Source organism: Ceratotherium simum, chromosome 2 (assembly GCF_057802395.1).
Source record: "Ceratotherium simum simum isolate JZ-2026a chromosome 2, ASM5780239v1, whole genome shotgun sequence".
In the NCBI taxonomy this organism is placed as follows: domain Eukaryota; kingdom Metazoa; phylum Chordata; class Mammalia; order Perissodactyla; family Rhinocerotidae; genus Ceratotherium; species Ceratotherium simum.
The window spans coordinates 34932919-34951160 of NC_141901.1; the positions used below are offsets into that span (position 1 = coordinate 34932919).

At 51.3% G+C, this 18242-nt stretch overlaps 1 long non-coding RNA gene across 1 annotated transcript; it reads left to right on the forward strand.

Moving 5' to 3' along the window:
* Nucleotides 1-5707: 5707 nt before the first annotated feature.
* On the forward strand, nucleotides 5708-7821 carry LOC147917875 (uncharacterized). The gene is made up of 3 exons (XR_015554658.1): nucleotides 5708-5772; nucleotides 6799-6850; nucleotides 7691-7821. It is a non-coding gene; the product is annotated as an uncharacterized LOC147917875 (long non-coding RNA).
* The last annotated feature ends 10421 nt before the right edge of the window (nucleotides 7822-18242 follow it).

Below are 18242 nucleotides of genomic sequence, written 5' to 3' on the forward strand. Positions count from 1 at the left end.
ACACCTCTACCGCTCCCTTGCTTGTGTGTTTCCCTGATGCTAGCCTATACCTTGGCATTCGCCATCCCCAAGTGTGTCCGGCGTTTCTGCCTAGCTTGGAAATTCATTTGGATTCCAAGGCTTGTACATCCCCTCCATCACTGTACTCTCAGTGTAGGATTTGAACTGACCACTCAATGACTAGTGTGTCTGGTGAGAAAAGGCTGCATAGTGCAGTAATTCTGTGAGAATGCAGTTAAGCTTGTTCCCCAGAATATGTGAGGGAAAGATATCTGGGACTGTTGACACAGACCAGAGATACGGTGTTGTGATGAGGGTCTACCCGATCAGGGAGATGTTCCCAGTGGCTCAGGGTAGCAAATCACGAGGTTTCACAACACCGCACCTGAGGTCTACTGGAATATTGCTCTTACGGTATCCTGTTGTCACACTGAGGATAGTGATGTCCCTGTGCCAGGACTGAACGTTGGACGCTAATGTTCCAAGGGGGAACTGATTAATGTGATGGACCCTTTGTCAATTTCTTTGTAGAAAACCATCCTGATCTTGGGGACGAGGAAGACCATCACCTCATGTCTTCCAGGTAAGTCTCCAGAACCCTGGACTTCATTTTAAGGGGACATCTGGGGTTCTCAAATCCAGGGAAATCAGAAAGTGCTGACTAGACCTATTTCACCGCAAGTGTCCTATCCGAAAACTTGTCCTTTTCGACTGTGCGCCTTCCAGAGGCCTATGGCTTGATCTCTCTCCAATGTAGTCACCGGCAATCAGTTGATGCAGGTGTACTAACCAGCCAGAGGATTGCTTGCCCTGTCCCGTTCTCTCTTTGTGAGGACCACCGGCATGGGACGCAATTATGCCTCTGCCTGTTTGGCATTAGCACTGTGGCAGGTATTTCTTGGCCAAGGAGGTGATGAGTAAAAAAAAAATCCATCACCTTCGACCTTATTGAGAGCAAGACACCTTGAAGCTTCCAGATTTCTCAGAGCCTCCACCGCTCCCGGGCCCGCTGCCTTGGCAAGTGTGCATAGCTTTCAAGAATGTTTCTGCAAAAGTGTTGACGCCACCTTTCTGGTTTTCTGAGAGTCGGTGCGTCATGGCTCTTGTGTACTGGGGGAGCTCGGTCTCCTTGCTCATGAGCCTGCTTTTCTGCTCAGTGCTCTGAGCACCCTCTGCTTGCTCTCTGTCTCTCTCTCTCTGTCTCTGTGTCTGTCTTTTCTCACACTCCCTATCTGGTCGTCCCATTTCCACACTACTCTGGCCCCAGATAGAGGAGGATTGTTTCCTGTCCCTTGGCGAGGACTTCCCATTTCTTTTCTGTGGACGGACCCTTCTGCCTTCTGGGGAAACCAGCGCTAGGACAGTGTGTTTCCCAAACCCTCTTGTTTCAACTTTAGTCCTCCCTACCCCACCAGGCTGAGCAGGGATCCTCCACCGATGGGAGAGCTTCAGGTCCCGACACCCTCTCTCGACGAGTACTATGGGACATACTCAGTTGATGTTGGCCAATCGGACTCGTACTGGACTCAGACGAGCACCTCCGTGTTCTGTGTCGATCTGGTGGAGGTCTGTTCTGTTCCGGATGCAGCCAGTGAGTATTCCATCATGCAGGTCTTCAAGCTCCAGCTGGACTCCGTGCTCAGCCCACTTCCTTTGTACTCCACGCCTCTGGCTGTGCAGACACACACATTGAACTGAATCAGTTCTAGGACTGTGTTTGAAGCCCAAACAAGAGGTGGTTCAGGGAGCAGCGCTCCCATCCTCATTCCCAGGATGCGCCCCTGTCACCCTGGCCCCTCTCGCAGATCACTGGACCCAAAGCTGGCATGACATCCTCAAGTGACCTCCGCAACACTAACAACAAAGGTTCTGTCCGACATCCTATCGGGCATGAAATGTCTCTCCTCACCTTCAATGCTCTACGTTTCATGCCTGAAACGTATCCCTTCAGATTCTAGGCCTACCCAATGCGACTGGCATCCCTGTGAACGTCTCCATCAAAGATGTACCTAGGCTATACTCTTCTTCGCCTGCTCTCTATCTGCTTTCTCTGGGCCTTTATTCCTATGGAGTCCACCGACGACCGACCCTAAACACCTCTACCGGTCCCTTGCTTGTCAGTTTCCCTCATGCCAGTCTATGCCTTGGCATTCGCCATCCCCAAGAGTGTCCCGCGTTACTGCCTAGCCTGAAAGATGCGTTTGGATGCCAAGGCTCGTAGATCCCTTCCGTCAATCTACTCTCAGTGTAGGATTTCCACGGAACACTCGATGACTAGTGTGTCTGGTGAGAAAAGGCTGCATAGTGCAGTAATTCAGTGAGAATGCAGTTAAGCTTGTTCCCAGGATACGTGAGGGAAAAATCTGGGACTGTTGACACAGACCAGAGATACGGTGTTGTGATGAGGGTCTACCCGATCAGGGAGGTATTCCCAGTGGCTCAGGGGAGCGAATCACGAGGTTTCACAAGACCCCACCTGAGGTCTCCTGGAATATTGCTCTTACGGTATCCTGTTGTCACAGTGAGGATAGTGATGTCCCTGTGCCAGGACTGAACGTTGGACGATAATGTTCCAAGGGGGAACTGCTTAATGTGACTGACCCTTTCTGAATTTCTTTGTAGAAAACCATCCTGATCTTGGGGACGAGGAAGACCATCACCGCATGTCTTCCAGGTAAGTCTCAAGAATCGTGGGACTTCATGTTAAGGGGACATCAGGGGATCCAGGGAAGATCCAGGGAAATCAGAAAGTGCTGTCTAGACCCATTTCACCGCAAGTGTCCTATTCGAAACCTTGTCCTTTTCCACTGTGCACCTTCCAGAGGCCAATTGCTTGATCTCTCTCCACGTAGTCACCTGCAATCAGTTGATGCAGGTGTACTAACGAGCCAGAGGATTGCTTGCCGTGTCCCGTTCTCTCTTTGTGAGGACCACCGGCATAGGACGCAATATGCCTCTGCCTGTTTGGCATTAGCACTGTGGCCGGTATTTCTTGGCCAAGGATGTAATGAGTAAAAAAAAAAAAAATCCAACACCTTCAACCGTATTGAGAGAAAGACACCTTGAAGCTTCCAGATTTCTAAGAGTCTCCAGTCCTACCGGGGACGCTGACTTGGCAAGTGTGCATAGCTTTCAAGAATGTTTCTGCAAAAGTGTTGACGCCACCTTTCTGGTTTTCTGAGAGTAGGTGTGTCATGGCTTTTGTGTACTGGGGGAGCTCGGACTCCTTGCTCACGAGCTCGTTTTCTGCTCAGTGCTCTGAGCACCCTCTGCTTGCTCTCTGTCTCTCTCTCTGTCTCTGTGTCTCTCTTTTCTCACGCTCCCTATCTGGTAGTCCCATTTCCACACGACTCTGGCCCCAGATAGAGGAGGAGTGTTCCTCTCCCTTGACGAGGACTTCCCATTTCCTTTCTGTGGACGGATCCTTCTGCCTTCTGGGGAAACCAGCGCTAGGACAGTGTGTTTCCCAAACCCTCTTGTTTCAACTTTAGTCCTCCCTACCCCACCAGGCTGAGCAGGGATCCTCCACCGATGGGAGAGCTTCAGCTCCCGACACTGTCTCTCGACGAGTACTATGGGACATACTCAGTTGATGTTGGCCAATCGGACTCCTACTGGACTCAGACGAGCACCTCCGTGTTGTGCAGCGCCCAGCAGGTGGAGGTCTGTTCTGTTCCGGCTGCAGGCAGTGACTATTCCATCATGCAGGTGTTCAAGCTCCAGCTGGACTCCTGCTCAGCCCACTTTCTTTGTACTCCACACCTCTGGCTGTGCAGACACACATTGAACTGAATCAGTTCTAGGACTGTGTTTGCAGCCCAAACAAGAGGTGGTTCAGGGAGCTGCGCCCTTCCTCATTCCCAGGATGCGCCCGGGTCATCCTGGCCCGACTCGCAGATCACTGGACCCAAAACTGGCATGACATCCTCAACTCACCTCTGCAGCACCAAGAGCAAAGGTTCTGTCCAACATGCTATTGGGCATGAAATGACTCTCCTCACCTTCAATGCTTTACGCTTCATGCCTGAAGCGTATCCCATCAGATTCTAGGCCTACCCAATGCGACTGGCATCGCTGTCAACGCCTCCATCAAAGCTGTACCTAGGCTTCACTGTTCTTCGCCTGCTCTCTATCTCCTCTCTCTGGGCCTTCGCTCCTGTGCAGTCCACCGACGACCGACCCTAAACACCTCTACCGATCCCTTGCTTGTGTGTTTCCCTGATGCTAGCCTATACCTTGGCATTCGCCATCCCCAAGTGTGTCCGGCGTTTCTGCCTAGCTTGGAAATTCATTTGGATTCCAAGGCTTGTACATCCCCTCCATCACTGTACTCTCAGTGTAGGATTTGAACTGACCACTCAATGACTAGTGTGTCTGGTGAGAAAAGGCTGCATAGTGCAGTAATTCTGTGAGAATGCAGTTAAGCTTGTTCCCCAGAATATGTGAGGGAAAGATATCTGGGACTGTTGACACAGACCAGAGATACGGTGTTGTGATGAGGGTCTACCCGATCAGGGAGATGTTCCCAGTGGCTCAGGGTAGCAAATCACGAGGTTTCACAACACCGCACCTGAGGTCTACTGGAATATTGCTCTTACGGTATCCTGTTGTCACACTGAGGATAGTGATGTCCCTGTGCCAGGACTGAACGTTGGACGCTAATGTTCCAAGGGGGAACTGATTAATGTGATGGACCCTTTGTCAATTTCTTTGTAGAAAACCATCCTGATCTTGGGGACGAGGAAGACCATCACCTCATGTCTTCCAGGTAAGTCTCCAGAACCCTGGACTTCATTTTAAGGGGACATCTGGGGTTCTCAAATCCAGGGAAATCAGAAAGTGCTGACTAGACCTATTTCACCGCAAGTGTCCTATCCAAAAACTTGTCCTTTTCGACTGTGCGCCTTCCAGAGGCCTATGGCTTGATCTCCCTCCAATCTAGTCACCGGCAATCAGTTGATGCAGGTGTACTAACCAGCCAGAGGATTGCTTGCCCTGTCCCGTTCTCTTTGTGAGGACCACCGCATGGGACGCAATTATGCCTCTGCCTGTTTGGCATTAGCACTGTGGCAGGTATTTCTTGGCCAAGGAGGTGATGAGTAAAAAAATCCATCACCTTCGACCTTATTGAGAGAAAGACACCTTGAAGCTTCCAGATTTCTAAGAGTCTCCAATGCTACCGGGCCGCTGACTTGGCAAGTGTGCATAGCTTTCAAGAATGTTTCTGCAAAAGTGTTGACGCCACCTTTCTGGTTTTCTGAGAGTCAAAAGGCCATGGCTCTTGTGTACTGGGGGAGCTCGGTCTCCTTGCTCATGAGCTCGCTTTTCTGCTCAGTGCTCTGAGCACCCTCTGCTTGCTCTCTGTCTCTCTCTCTCTCTGTCTCTGTGTCTGTCTTTTTCTCACACTCCCTATCTGGTCGTCCCATTTCCACACTACTCTGGCCCCAGATAGAGGAGGATTGTTTCCTGTCCCTTGGCGAGGACTTCCCATTTCTTTTCTGTGGACGGACCCTTCTGCCTTCTGGGGAAACCAGCGCTAGGACAGTGTGTTTCCCAAACCCTCTTGTTTCAACTTTAGTCCTCCCTACCCCACCAGGCTGAGCAGGGATCCTCCACCGATGGGAGAGCTTCAGGTCCCGACACCCTCTCTCGACGAGTACTATGGGACATACTCAGTTGATGTTGGCCAATCGGACTCGCACTGGACTCAGACGAGCACCTCCGTGTTCTGTGTCGATCTGGTGGAGGTCTGTTCTGTTCCGGATGCAGCCAGTGAGTATTCCATCATGCAGGTCTTCAAGCTCCAGCTGGACTCCCTGCTCAGCCCACTTCCTTTGTACTCCACGCCTCTGGCTGTGCAGACACACACATTGAACTGAATCAGTTCTAGGACTGTGTTTGAAGCCCAAACAAGAGGTGGTTCAGGGAGCAGCGCTCCCATCCTCATTCCCAGGATGCGCCCTGTCACCCTGGCCCCTCCCGCCGACCCCTGGACCCAAAGCTGGCATGCCATCCTCAAGTGCCCTCCGCAACACGAACAACAAAGGTTCTGTCCGACATCCTATCGGGCATGAAATGTCTCTCCTCACCTTCAATGCTCTACGTTTCATGCCTGAAACGTATCCCTTCAGATTCTAGGCCTACCCAATGCGACTGGCATCCCTGTGAACGCCTCCATCAAAGATGTACCTAGGCTATACTCTTCTTCGCCTGCTCTCTATCTGCTTTCTCTGGGCCTTTATTCCTATGGAGTCCACCGACGACCGACCCTAAACACCTCTACCGCTCCTTGCTTGTCAGTTTCCTCATGCCAGTCTATGCCTTGGCATTCGCCATCCCCAAGAGTGTCCCGCTGCTACTGCCTAGCCTGAAAGATGTTTGGATGCCAAGGCTCGTAGATCCCTTCCACAATCTACTCTCAGTGTAGGATTTCCACGGAACACTCGATGACTAGTGTGTCTGGTGAGAAAAGGCTGCATAGTGCAGTAATTCAGTGAGAATGCAGTTAAGCTTGTTCCCAGGATACGTGAGGGAAAAATCTGGGACTGTTGACACAGACCAGAGATACGGTGTTGTGATGAGGGTCTACCCGATCAGGGAGGTATTCCCAGTGGCTCAGGGGAGCGAATCACGAGGTTTCACAAGACCCCACCTGAGGTCTCCTGGAATATTGCTCTTACGGTATCCTGTTGTCACAGTGAGGATAGTGATGTCCCTGTGCCAGGACTGAACGTTGGACGATAATGTTCCAAGGGGGAACTGCTTAATGTGACTGACCCTTTCTGAATTTCTTTGTAGAAAACCATCCTGATCTTGGGGACGAGGAAGACCATCACCGCATGTCTTCCAGGTAAGTCTCAAGAATCGTGGGACTTCATGTTAAGGGGACATCAGGGGATCCAGGGAAGATCCAGGGAAATCAGAAAGTGCTGTCTAGACCCATTTCACCGCAAGTGTCCTATTCGAAAACTTGTCCTTTTCCACTGTGCACCTTCCAGAGGCCAATTGCTTGATCTCTCTCCAATGTAGTCACCTGCAATCAGTTGATGCAGGTGTACTAACGAGCCAGAGGATTGCTTGCCGTGTCCCGTTCTCTCTTTGTGAGGACCACCGGCATAGGACGCAATATGCCTCTGCCTGTTTGGCATTAGCACTGTGGCCGGTATTTCTTGGCCAAGGATGTAATGAGTAAAAAAAAAAAAAATCCAACACCTTCAACCGTATTGAGAGAAAGACACCTTGAAGCTTCCAGATTTCTAAGAGTCTCCAATCCTACCGGGGACGCTGACTTGGCAAGTGTGCATAGCTTTCAAGAATGTTTCTGCAAAAGTGTTGATGCCACCTTTCTGGTTTTCTGAGAGTAGGTGTGTCATGGCTTTTGTGTACTGGGGGAGCTCGGACTCCTTGCTCACGAGCTCGTTTTCTGCTCAGTGCTCTGAGCACCCTCTGCTTGCTCTCTGTCTCTGTCTCTCTCTGTCTCTGTGTCTCTCTTTTCTCACGCTCCCTATCTGGTAGTCCCATTTCCACACGACTCTGGCCCCAGATAGAGGAGGAGTGTTCCTCTCCCTTGACGAGGACTTCCCATTTCCTTTCTGTGGACGGATCCTTCTGCCTTCTGGGGAAACCAGCGCTAGGACAGTGTGTTTCCCAAACCCTCTTGTTTCAACTTTAGTCCTCCCTACCCCACCAGGCTGAGCAGGGATCCTCCACCGATGGGAGAGCTTCAGCTCCCGACACTGTCTCTCGACGAGTACTATGGGACATACTCAGTTGATGTTGGCCAATCGGACTCCTACTGGACTCAGACGAGCACCTCCGTGTTGTGCGCCCAGCAGGTGGAGGGCTGGTCTGGTCCGGCTGCAGCCAGGGAGGATTCCATCATGCAGGTGTTCAAGCTCCAGCTGACTCCCTGCTCAGCCCACTTTCTTTGTACTCCACACCTCTGGCTGTGCAGACACACATTGAACTGAATCAGTTCTAGGACTGTGTTTGCAGCCCAAACAAGAGGTGGTTCAGGGAGCTGCGCCCTTCCTCATTCCCAGGATGCGCCGCGGTCATCCTGGCCCAACTCGCAGATCACTGGACCCAAAACTGGCATGACATCCTCAACTCACCTCTGCAGCACCAAGAGCAAAGGTTCTGTCCAACATGCTATTGGGCATGAAATGACTCTCCTCACCTTCAATGCTTTACGCTTCATGCCTGAAGCGATCCCATCAGATTCTAGGCCTACCCAATGCGACTGGCATCGCTGTCAACGCCTCCATCAAAGCTGTACCTAGGCTTCACTGTTCTTCGCCTGCTCTCTATCTCCTCTCTGGGCCTTCGCTCCTGTGCAGTCCACCGACGACCGACCCTAAACACCTCTACCGCTCCCTTGCTTGTGTGTTTCCCTGATGCTAGCCTATACCTTGGCATTCGCCATCCCCAAGTGTGTCCGGGCGCTTCTGCCTAGCTTGGAAATTCATTTGGATTCCAAGGCTTGTACATCCCCTCCATCACTGTACTCTCAGTGTAGGATTTGAACTGACCACTCAATGACTAGTGTGTCTGGTGAGAAAAGGCTGCATAGTGCAGTAATTCTGTGAGAATGCAGGTAAGCTTCTTCCCAGAATATGTGAGGGAAAGATATCTGGGACTGTTGACACAGACCAGAGATACGGTGTTGTGATGAGGGTCTACCCGATCAGGAGATGTTCCCAGTGGCTCAGGGTAGCAAATCACGAGGTTTCACAACACCGCACCTGAGGTCTACTGGAATATTGCTCTTACGGTATCCTGTTGTCACACTGAGGATAGTGATGTCCCTGTGCCAGGACTGAACGTTGGACGCTAATGTTCCAAGGGGGAACTGATTAATGTGATGGACCCTTTGTCAATTTCTTTGTAGAAAACCATCCTGATCTTGGGGACGAGGAAGACCATCACCTCATGTCTTCCAGGTAAGTCTCCAGAACCCTGGACTTCATTTTAAGGGGACATCTGGGGTTCTCAAATCCAGGGAAATCAGAAAGTGCTGACTAGACCTATTTCACCGCAAGTGTCCTATCCGAAAACTTGTCCTTTTCGACTGTGCGCCTTCCAGAGGCCTATGGCTTGATCTCTCTCCAATGTAGTCACCGGCAATCAGTTGATGCAGGTGTACTAACCAGCCAGAGGATTGCTTGCCCTGTCCCGTTCTCTCTTTGTGAGGACCACCGGCATGGGACGCAATTATGCCTCTGCCTGTTTGGCATTAGCACTGTGGCAGGTATTTCTTGGCCAAGGAGGTGATGAGTAAAAAAATCCATCACCTTCGACCGTATTGAGAGAAAGACACCTTGAAGCTTCCAGATTTCTAAGAGTCTCCAATGCTACCGGGGCCGCTGACTTGGCAAGTGTGCATAGCTTTCAAGAATGTTTCTGCAAAAGTGTTGACGCCACCTTTCTGGTTTTCTGAGAGTCAAAGGCCATGGCTCTTGTGTACTGGGGGAGCTCGGTCTCCTTGCTCATGAGCTCGCTTTTCTGCTCAGTGCTCTGAGCACCCTCTGCTTGCTCTCTGTCTCTCTCTCTCTCTGTCTCTGTGTCTGTCTTTTCCCCACCCCCCCTATCTGGTCGTCCCATTTCCACACTACTCTGGCCCCAGATAGAGGAGGATTGTTTCCTGTCCCTTGGCGAGGACTTCCCATTTCTTTTCTGTGGACGGACCCTTCTGCCTTCTGGGGAAACCAGCGCTAGGACAGTGTGTTTCCCAAACCCTCTTGTTTCAACTTTAGTCCTCCCTACCCCACCAGGCTGAGCAGGGATCCTCCACCGATGGGAGAGCTTCAGGTCCCGACACCCTCTCTCGACGAGTACTATGGGACATACTCAGTTGATGTTGGCCAATCGGACTCGCATTGACTCAGACGAGCACGTCCGTGTTCTGTGTCGATCTGGTGGAGGTCTGTTCTGTTCCGGATGCAGCCAGTGAGTATTCCATCATGCAGGTCTTCAAGCTCCAGCTGGACTCCCTGCTCAGCCCACTTCCTTTGTACTCCACGCCTGGCTGTGCAGACACACACATTGAACTGAATCAGTTCTAGGACTGTGTTTGAAGCCCAAACAAGAGGTGGTTCAGGGAGCAGCGCCCCATCCTCATTCCCAGGATGCGCCTGTCACCCTGGCCCCTCTCGCAGATCACTGGACCCAAAGCTGGCATGACATCCTCAAGTGACCTCCGCAACACTAACAACAAAGGTTCTGTCCGACATCCTATCGGGCATGAAATGTCTCTCCTCACCTTCAATGCTCTACGCTTCATGCCTGAAACGTATCCCTTCAGATTCTAGGCCTACCCAATGCGACTGGCATCCCTGTGAACGCCTCCATCAAAGATGTACCTAGGCTATACTCTTCTTCGCCTGCTCTCTATCTGCTTTCTCTGGGCCTTTATTCCTATGGAGTCCACCGACGACCGACCCTAAACACCTCTACCGCTCCCTTGCTTGTCAGTTTCCTCATGCCAGTCTATGCCTTGGCATTCGCCATCCCCAAGAGTGTCCCTGCTACTGCCTAGCCTGAAAGATGCGCTTGATGCCAAGGCTCGTAGATCCCTTCCATCAATCTACTCTCAGTGTAGGATTTCCACGGAACACTCGATGACTAGTGTGTCTGGTGAGAAAAGGCTGCATAGTGCAGTAATTCAGTGAGAATGCAGTTAAGCTTGTTCCCAGGATACGTGAGGGAAAAATCTGGGACTGTTGACACAGACCAGAGATACGGTGTTGTGATGAGGGTCTACCCGATCAGGGAGGTATTCCCAGTGGCTCAGGGGAGCGAATCACGAGGTTTCACAAGACCCCACCTGAGGTCTCCTGGAATATTGCTCTTACGGTATCCTGTTGTCACAGTGAGGATAGTGATGTCCCTGTGCCAGGACTGAACGTTGGACGATAATGTTCCAAGGGGGAACTGCTTAATGTGACTGACCCTTTCTGAATTTCTTTGTAGAAAACCATCCTGATCTTGGGGACGAGGAAGACCATCACCGCATGTCTTCCAGGTAAGTCTCAAGAATCGTGGGACTTCATGTTAAGGGGACATCAGGGGATCCAGGGAAGATCCAGGGAAATCAGAAAGTGCTGTCTAGACCCATTTCACCGCAAGTGTCCTATTCGAAAACTTGTCCTTTTCCACTGTGCACCTTCCAGAGGCCAATTGCTTGATCTCTCTCCAATGTAGTCACCTGCAATCAGTTGATGCAGGTGTACTAACGAGCCAGAGGATTGCTTGCCGTGTCCCGTTCTCTCTTTGTGAGGACCACCGGCATAGGACGCAATATGCCTCTGCCTGTTTGGCATTAGCACTGTGGCCGGTATTTCTTGGCCAAGGATGTAATGAGTAAAAAAAAAAAACATCCAACACCTTCAACCGTATTGAGAGAAAGACACCTTGAAGCTTCCAGATTTCTAAGAGTCTCCAGTCCTACCGGGGACGCTGACTTGGCAAGTGTGCATAGCTTTCAAGAATGTTTCTGCAAAAGTGTTGACGCCACCTTTCTGGTTTTCTGAGAGTAGGTGTGTCATGGCTTTTGTGTACTGGGGGAGCTCGGACTCCTTGCTCACGAGCTCGCTTTTCTGCTCAGTGCTCTGAGCACCCTCTGCTTGCTCTCTGTCTCTGTCTCTCTCTGTCTCTGTGTCTCTCTTTTCTCACGCCTCCTATCTGGTAGTCCCATTTCCACACGACTCTGGCCCCAGATAGAGGAGGAGTGTTCCTCTCCTTGACGAGGACTTCCCATTTCCTTTCTGTGGACGGATCCTTCTGCCTTCTGGGGAAACCAGCGCTAGGACAGTGTGTTTCCCAAACCCTCTTGTTTCAACTTTAGTCCTCCCTACCCCACCAGGCTGAGCAGGGATCCTCCACCGATGGGAGAGCTTCAGCTCCCGACACTGTCTCTCGACGAGTACTATGGGACATACTCAGTTGATGTTGGCCAATCGGACTCCTACTGGACTCAGACGAGCACCTCCGTGTTGTGCGTCCAGCAGGTGGAGGTCTGTTCTGTTCCGGCTGCAGCCAGTGAGTATTCCATCATGCAGGTCTTCAAGCTCCAGCTGGACTCCCTGCTCAGCCCACTTTCTTTGTACTCCACACCTCTGGCTGTGCAGACACACATTGAACTGAATCAGTTCTAGGACTGTGTTTGCAGCCCAAACAAGAGGTGGTTCAGGGAGCTGCGCCCCCTTCCTCATTCCCAGGATGCGCCCCGGTCATCCTGGCCCCACTCGCAGATCACTGGACCCAAAACTGGCATGACATCCTCAACTCACCTCTGCAGCACCAAGAGCAAAGGTTCTGTCCAACATGCTATTGGGCATGAAATGACTCTCCTCACCTTCAATGCTTTACGCTTCATGCCTGAAGCGTATCCCATCAGATTCTAGGCCTACCCAATGCGACTGGCATCGCTGTCAACGCCTCCATCAAAGCTGTACCTAGGCTTCACTGTTCTTCGCCTGCTCTCTATCTCCTCTCTCTGGGCCTTCGTTCCTGTGCAGTCCACCGACGACCGACCCTAAACACCTCTACCGGTCCCTTGCTTGTGTGTTTCCCTGATGCTAGCCTATACCTTGGCATTCGCCATCCCCAAGTGTGTCCGGCGTTTCTGCCTAGCTTGGAAATTCATTTGGATTCCAAGGCTTGTACATCCCCTCCATCACTGTACTCTCAGTGTAGGATTTGAACTGACCACTCAATGACTAGTGTGTCTGGTGAGAAAAGGCTGCATAGTGCAGTAATTCTGTGAGAATGGAGTTGCTTGTTCCCCAGAATATGTGAGGGAAAGATATCTGGGACTGTTGACACAGACCAGAGATACGGTGTTGTGATGAGGGTCTACCCGATCAGGAGATGTTCCCAGTGGCTCAGGGTAGCAAATCACGAGGTTTCACAACACCGCACCTGAGGTCTACTGGAATATTGCTCTTACGGTATCCTGTTGTCACACTGAGGATAGTGATGTCCCTGTGCCAGGACTGAACGTTGGACGCTAATGTTCCAAGGGGGAACTGATTAATGTGATGGACCCTTTGTCAATTTCTTTGTAGAAAACCATCCTGATCTTGGGGACGAGGAAGACCATCACCTCATGTCTTCCAGGTAAGTCTCCAGAACCCTGGACTTCATTTTAAGGGGACATCTGGGGTTCTCAAATCCAGGGAAATCAGAAAGTGCTGACTAGACCTATTTCACCGCAAGTGTCCTATCCGAAAACTTGTCCTTTTCGACTTTGCGCCTTCCAGAGGCCTATGGCTTGATCTCTCTCCAATGTAGTCACCGGCAATCAGTTGATGCAGGTGTACTAACCAGCCAGAGGATTGCTTGCCCTGTCCCATTCTCTCTTTGTGAGGACCACCGGCATGGGACGCAATTATGCCTCTGCCTGTTTGGCATTAGCACTGTGGCAGGTATATCTTGGCCAAGGAGGTGATGAGTAAAAAAAAAAAATCCATCACCTTCGACCATATTGAGAGAAAGACACCTTGAAGCATCCAGATTTCTAAGAGTCTCCAACGCTATCCTGGCCGCTCACTTGGCAAGTGTGCATAGCTTTCAAGAATATTCCTGCAAAAGTGTTGACGCCACCTTTCTGGTTTTCTGAGAGTCGGTGCGTCATGGCTCTTGTGTACTGGGGGAGCTCGGTCTCCTTGCTCATGAGCTCGTTTTCTGCTCAGTGCTCTGAGCACCCTCTGCTTGCTCTCTGTCTCTCTCTCTCTCTGTCTCTGTGTCTGTCTTTTCTCACACTCCCTATCTGGTCGTCCCATTTCCACACTACTCTGGCCCCAGATAGAGGAGGATTGTTTCCTGTCCCTTGGCGAGGACTTCCCATTTCTTTTCTGTGGACGGACCCTTCTGCCTTCTGGGGAAACCAGCGCTAGGACAGTGTGTTTCCCAAACCCTCTTGTTTCAACTTTAGTCCTCCCTACCCCACCAGGCTGAGCAGGGATCCTCCACCGATGGGAGAGCTTCAGGTCCCGACACCCTCTCTCGACGAGTACTATGGGACATACTCAGTTGATGTTGGCCAATCGGACTCAGCACTGGACTCAGACGAGCAGCTCCGTGTTCTGTGTCGATCTGGTGGAGGTCTGTTCTGTTCCGGATGCAGCCAGTGAGTATTCCATCATGCAGGTCTTCAAGCTCCAGCTGGACTCCCTGCTCAGCCCACTTCCTTTGTACTCCACGCCTGGCTGTGCAGACACACACATTGAACTGAATCAGTTCTAGGACTGTGTTTGAAGCCCAAACAAGAGGTGGTTCAGGAGCAGCGCCCCATCCTCATTCCCAGGATGCGCCCTGTCACCCTGGCCCCTCTCGCAGATCACTGGACCCAAAGCTGGCATGACATCCTCAAGTGACCTCCGCAACACGAACAACAAAGGTTCTGTCCGACATCCTATCGGGCATGAAATGTCTCTCCTCACCTTCAATGCTCTACGCTTCATGCCTGAAACGATCCCTTCAGATTCTAGGCCTACCCAATGCGACTGGCATCCCTGTGAACGCCTCTCCATCAAAGATGTACCTAGGCTATACTCTTCTTCGCCTGCTCTCTATCTGCTTTCTCTGGGCCTTTATTCCTATGGAGTCCACCGACGACCGACCCTAAACACCTCTACCGCTCCCTTGCTTGTCAGTTTCCCTCATGCCAGTCTATGCCTTGGCATTCGCCATCCCCAAGAGTGTCCCGCTGCTACTGCCTAGCCTGAAAGATGCTTGGATGCCAAGGCTCGTAGATCCCTTCCATCAATCTACTCTCAGTGTAGGATTTCCACGGAACACTCGATGACTAGTGTGTCTGGTGAGAAAAGGCTGCATAGTGCAGTAATTCAGTGAGAATGCAGTTAAGCTTGTTCCCAGGATACGTGAGGGAAAAATCTGGGACTGTTGACACAGACCAGAGATACGGTGTTGTGATGAGGGTCTACCCGATCAGGAGGTATTCCCAGTGGCTCAGGGAGCGAATCACGAGGTTTCACAAGACCCCACCTGAGGTCTCCTGGAATATTGCTCTTACGGTATCCTGTTGTCACAGTGAGGATAGTGATGTCCCTGTGCCAGGACTGAACGTTGGACGATAATGTTCCAAGGGGGAACTGCTTAATGTGACTGACCCTTTCTGAATTTCTTTGTAGAAAACCATCCTGATCTTGGGGACGAGGAAGACCATCACCGCATGTCTTCCAGGTAAGTCTCAAGAATCGTGGGACTTCATGTTAAGGGGACATCAGGGGATCCAGGGAAGATCCAGGGAAATCAGAAAGTGCTGTCTAGACCCATTTCACCGCAAGTGTCCTATTCGAAAACTTGTCCTTTCCACTGTGCACCTTCCAGAGGCCAATTGCTTGATCTCTCTCCACGTAGTCACCTGCAATCAGTTGATGCAGGTGTACTAACGAGCCAGAGGATTGCTTGCCGTGTCCCGCTTCTCTCTTTGTGAGGACCACCGGCATAGGACGCAATGTGCCTCTGCCTGTTTGGCATTAGCACTGCGGCCGGTATTTCTTGGCCAAGGATGTAATGAGTAAAAAAATCCAACACCTTCAACCGTATTGAGAGAAAGACACCTTGAAGCTTCCAGATTTCTAAGAGTCTCCAGTCCTACCGGGGACGCTGACTTGGCAAGTGTGCATAGCTTTCAAGAATGTTTCTGCAAAAGTGTTGATGCCACCTTTCTGGTTTTCTGAGAGTAGGTGTGTCATGGCTTTTGTGTACTGGGGGAGCTCGACTCCTTGCTCACGAGCTCGCTTTTCTGCTCAGTGCTCTGAGCACCCTCTGCTTGCTCTCTGTCTCTGTCTCTCTCTGTCTCTGTGTCTCTCTTTCTCACGCCCCTATCTGGTAGTCCCATTTCCACCCACTCTGGCCCCAGATAGAGGAGGAGTGTTCCTCTCCCTTGACGAGGACTTCCCATTTCCTTTCTGTGGACGGATCCTTCTGCCTTCTGGGGAAACCAGCGCTAGGACAGTGTGTTTCCCAAACCCTCTTGTTTCAACTTTAGTCCTCCCTACCCCACCAGGCTGAGCAGGGATCCTCCACCGATGGGAGAGCTTCAGCTCCCGACACTGTCTCTCGACGAGTACTATGGGACATACTCAGTTGATGTTGGCCAATCGGACTCCTACTGGACTCAGACGAGCACCTCCGTGTTGTGCGCCCAGCAGGTGGAGGTCTGTTCTGTTCCGGCTGCAGCCAGTGAGTATTCCATCATGCAGGTCTTCAAGCTCCAGCTGGACTCCCTGCTCAGCCCACTTTCTTTGTACTCCACACCTCTGGCTGTGCAGACACACATTGAACTGAATCAGTTCTAGGACTGTGTTTGCAGCCCAAACAAGAGGTGGTTCAGGGAGCTGCGCTCCCTTCCTCATTCCCAGGATGCGCCCCGGTCATCCTGGCCCCACTCGCAGATCACTGGACCCAAAACTGGCATGACATCCTCAACTCACCTCTGCAGCACCAAGAGCAAAGGTTCTGTCCAACATGCTATTGGGCATGAAATGACTCTCCTCACCTTCAATGCTTTACGCTTCATGCCTGAAGCGATCCCATCAGATTCTAGGCCTACCCAATGCGACTGGCATCGCTGTCAACGCCTCCATCAAAGCTGTACCTAGGCTTCACTGTTCTTCGCCTGCTCTCTATCTCCTCTCTCTGGGCCTTCGCTCCTGTGCAGTCCACCGACGACCGACCCTAAACACCTCTACCGCTCCCTTGCTTGTGTGTTTCCTGATGCTAGCCTATACCTTGGCATTCGCCATCCCCAAGTGTGTCCGGGCGCTTTCTGCCTAGCTTGGAAATTCATTTGGATTCCAAGGCTTGTACATCCCCTCCATCACTGTACTCTCAGTGTAGGATTTGAACTGACCACTCAATGACTAGTGTGTCTGGTGAGAAAAGGCTGCATAGTGCAGTAATTCTGTGAGAATGCAGTTAAGCTTGTTCCCCAGAATATGTGAGGGAAAGATATCTGGGACTGTTGACACAGACCAGAGATACGGTGTTGTGATGAGGGTCTACCCGATCAGGAGATGTTCCCAGTGGCTCAGGGTAGCAAATCACGAGGTTTCACAACACCGCACCTGAGGTCTACTGGAATATTGCTCTTACGGTATCCTGTTGTCACACTGAGGATAGTGATGTCCCTGTGCCAGGACTGAACGTTGGACGCTAATGTTCCAAGGGGGAACTGATTAATGTGATGGACCCTTTGTCAATTTCTTTGTAGAAAACCATCCTGATCTTGGGGACGAGGAAGACCATCACCTCATGTCTTCCAGGTAAGTCTCCAGAACCCTGGACTTCATTTTAAGGGGACATCTGGGGTTCTCAAATCCAGGGAAATCAGAAAGTGCTGACTAGACCTATTTCACCGCAAGTGTCCTATCCGAAAACTTGTCCTTTTCGACTGTGCGCCTTCCAGAGGCCTATGGCTTGATCTCTCTCCAATGTAGTCACCGGCAATCAGTTGATGCAGGTGTACTAACCAGCCAGAGGATTGCTTGCCCTGTCCCGTTCTCTCTTTGTGAGGACCACCGGCATGGGACGCAATTATGCCTCTGCCTGTTTGGCATTAGCACTGTGGCAGGTATTTCTTGGCCAAGGAGGTGATGAGTAAAAAATCCATCACCTTCGCTCTTATTGAGAGCAAGACACCTTGACGCTTCCAGATTTCTAAGAGTCTCCAATGCTACCGGGGCCGCTGACTTGGCAAGTGTGCATAGCTTTCAAGAATGTTTCTGCAAAAGTGTTGACGCCACCTTTCTGGTTTTCTGAGAGTCAAAGGCCATGGCTCTTGTGTACTGGGGAGCTCGGTCTCCTTGCTCATGAGCTCGCTTTTCTGCTCAGTGCTCTGAGCACCCTCTGCTTGCTCTCTGTCTCTCTCTCTCTCTGTCTCTGTGTCTGTCTTTTTCTCACACTCCCTATCTGGTCGTCCCATTTCCACACTACTCTGGCCCCAGATAGAGGAGGATTGTTTCCTGTCCCTTGGCGAGGACTTCCCATTTCTTTTCTGTGGACGGACCCTTCTGCCTTCTGGGGAAACCAGCGCTAGGACAGTGTGTTTCCCAAACCCTCTTGTTTCAACTTTAGTCCTCCCTACCCCACCAGGCTGAGCAGGGATCCTCCACCGATGGGAGAGCTTCAGGTCCCGACACCCTCTCTCGACGAGTACTATGGGACATACTCAGTTGATGTTGGCCAATCGGACTGCATTGACTCAGCCGAGC